This window comes from Pan troglodytes, chromosome 8 (genome assembly GCF_028858775.2).
Source record: "Pan troglodytes isolate AG18354 chromosome 8, NHGRI_mPanTro3-v2.0_pri, whole genome shotgun sequence".
In the NCBI taxonomy this organism is placed as follows: domain Eukaryota; kingdom Metazoa; phylum Chordata; class Mammalia; order Primates; family Hominidae; genus Pan; species Pan troglodytes.
The window spans coordinates 125,425,105-125,428,441 of NC_072406.2; positions in this window are offsets into that span (position 1 = coordinate 125,425,105).

Here is a 3,337-nt window from a genome sequence, read left to right on the forward strand (position 1 = left end):
ATGCCTCAGGTAAGGTATGCATGAATTTTCTTAGATATCTACCATCTTGATTTGGAAATATGCATCATAAAATGTTGTCTAAGAAACTCTATGTCATGAAGTTGACAACCCACATTTCACAGATGAGGAAACCGGGACCCCAAGAGGGAAATGACTTGTCCAAGGTCACAGAGTAGCAATGCTTTGATCAAACTGGGGAAACTGACATTCAGTGAGCATGATGTTTAGGACTTTGCAGTGCTCAGAAAGACTTAGCTCAGAAATTTTTTTTTTTTTTTTTGAGCCATAAAGACTGTGTTATAATAAGACAGGAGAGATTATACAGATTGAGGCTCAGCTCTGTCACTTACAGCCCTGGGTCATTAGCAAACCCCTAATTTTCTAAGCTTTAATTTCCTCATCTCCAAAATGGGATTCATGGAGATAACAGAGACGATGGGTAATGGTGAGGACATAGTGCAACAGCACAGGAAAGCTTAGCTTCATATACAGCAGGGTGTTTGATGAAGCCGTGGAATCATTGTAAAGGGGCTTCTCAGCCACACCTTTACTAATTCAGAAATACAGATTTCGTAAGTACAGTCAATAACCCCAGAGAAAAATTCAGATTCTGTATTGCCACATATATTGCCAGTAGTCTGTGTCGAATTTTTAAGGATTGAAAAATGACATGTGGGGTTGCCCTATATGGGGAGTTCGTAGCAAAATCCTCTAGAAAGCATCTCTAAACTGGGCCAACACTGATGATCGTAATAGCCATATGCACATGTAATAGAAATTAAAGAGTTTTTGAATATAAATTCCTGGCACTCAGAAAGCAACTAACAAATGTCTGTTGAATTAAATTACATTGAACAAGGCAGTAGGGAGGTCTTGCCACCAGATTTAACAGAAACCAGGAAACAGACACTCCATTTAAGCCTTCTAATCCCATAAAGCAGGGGTGACAAATACCACTTTCATATTCCATGCCCAGGGCAGACATGACTAATCCATCCCAGCACTCATAGCTCCCAACCTTATATTCATTTGTATGTGTGTCTCTCCCATTAGGCCATAGGCCCTTAGAGAGAGCTGACTGAGTTCTGTTTCTTCTTTACCTCTGGCAAGCTTCACAAAGAATGCAAATGCTAACTAGATGGATAAGCTCAGAGGAGTTTAAGAGGTTGCCCAAGGCCACCCAGGAAGTAAGTCTGATCTGCAGCTACACTTCCTTCTCCGGCGGGGAGAACTGGAGTGTACTGGTGTCATGGAATAATATTGTGAGGTACTGATGGAAGCCTTGTGAAAAGCATAGACTGAAGCATAATTTACATGTGGTAAATGCAGAGCTTTTAACTGTACAGTTGTATGAATCTTGACATATGAATATACCCACATAACCACCCGCGAGTCAAGATATCTTTCATTCTAGAAAGTTCTTTTGCGCTCCTTTCCAGTCAGTTCCTCTCCAGAGACAACCTGTTCTAAAACTTCATAACATTGAATCCTAAAGTGTGTGCTCTTTTGTGTCTGGCTTCCACTCATCATAACGTTTTGGAAGTTCATCTGTGTTGTGGGTCCATCTGCAGTTTCTTCCTTTAAACTGCTGAGTGCTATGTTATTGTGTGAATACATCACATGTTGCTTGTTGCTTATCCATTCACCCAGGGGCATATGTGTTACTTCCAGTTTAGTCTGAAATGGCTCCCAGTGGTCCACTCCTGCAGATGTTTGTATCCTTGTGTAATCTCCTCCCTTTGTGTGTGCCACACCCACTGCCTTGCTTCTAACAAGGAGAATACTGGAGAAAGGGATGAGATGTCAGCTCTGAGATTAGGTGTTGTAGGGCTGTGACTTCTGCTCTCTCACTTATTTTTACTTTCCCACTCACCCGTTGTGATGAAAACAGCCACGGTATTGTAAGCCAGAGTTGCGTGTGGCAGGGAACTGAGGAAGACACATAACCAGCAGCCAGGGAAGAACTGAGGCCCTCAGACTGACAGCCTGCGAGGAACGGAGCACTGATGTAGCCACATGAGTGAGTTTAGAAGCAGATCCCTTTCCAGTGGAGCTTTGAGATGACGGCTTCCCTGACCAGCATGGTAATTGCAGCCTTGTGAGAAACACTGAGCAAGAGGACCTAGCTAAGCAGAAACTGTGAGACAATACATATGGTTGTTCAAGGGACTAAGTTTTGGAGAAATTTGTTATGCAGCAGTGGATAACTAATACAGGGTTATTTAAATAATACTATGGAAATTCTTGAACAGACGTTTTTATGGGCATTTGTTACATATGTTTAATAAATATCTTATAATCCCTTTTAACTCCATCATTATCACCACCCGTCTGATCCATTCAAACTGAGCTATGAGGCACTCATTGCCTTGGGGGAGGGTTGTCAGAGTGGCACAAAGGCATTGCATTTTGTACTTTGAGTTTTTGTGAGTTTACAAAGCTGAGGTCAGGGAGAGTAAGAAGATCCAAGAGACTAGCTTGTCTCATCTAGAAGAGGTACTAATTCCCTGGGTTAGATAAAGATGGTGAGCATGAGGGGAGAAGCTAGAGCCTGTTGGGACTCCAATAAGTGTCCTTGTCCTCTGCTGCTCCTCCCCTGTGGAGCTTCAGTGACAGACCCTCTGGATACACTTGGAGATCTGGAACAGAGGGGACTCATTCCTCCCATCCATCCATTCCTTGCTGGGTCCTAGGAGAGCTCTGGGTCCCAGATTATCCCTGTGCTTGGGTGGGTACCATGGGCAGTGGCAACCATGGTGGTGAGGCCTGTTGAGTCACAGAAGGCTTGAGACAGCTCCAGTGAATTTTCCACAGCCCCAGGGAGAACAATTATAGTGACCAACATTTACCTTTGCTGGAGACTTCCTGAATGGGAGCAGGGGCAGATACTGTTGACCAGGGATCTACAGGACTGAGACTGCATAGAAGATGCTGAAGAAGACAGATGATTGCCAAGAGTTAGATCCCCCTCCCTACCATCCCTGGAACTTGGATGCAACCCTGAAGAAGATAGGATAAAAAAATGCTGAAGTCAATGAACTCACCTACATTTAGGAAGATTAGTTTCCTTCTGTCATTTTTGCCTGAGGAGCTTGACAGAAATTAAACTGAATTTCATACAATTAAAGAAAATGACTTTTTCTTTTACATTTGAGTTTTTGTGGCACATGGGTGTCGTATCTGCTACCCTGGCACTGTTCAAGCTTATAGCAGCATTGCTGAAATCAACGTGGTAGGAGAAGGCACTAGAGGCTGGGCGCCATGGCTCACGCCTGTAATCCCAGCACTTTGGGAGGCCAAGGCAGGTGGATCACGAGGTAAGGAGTTCAAGACCAGC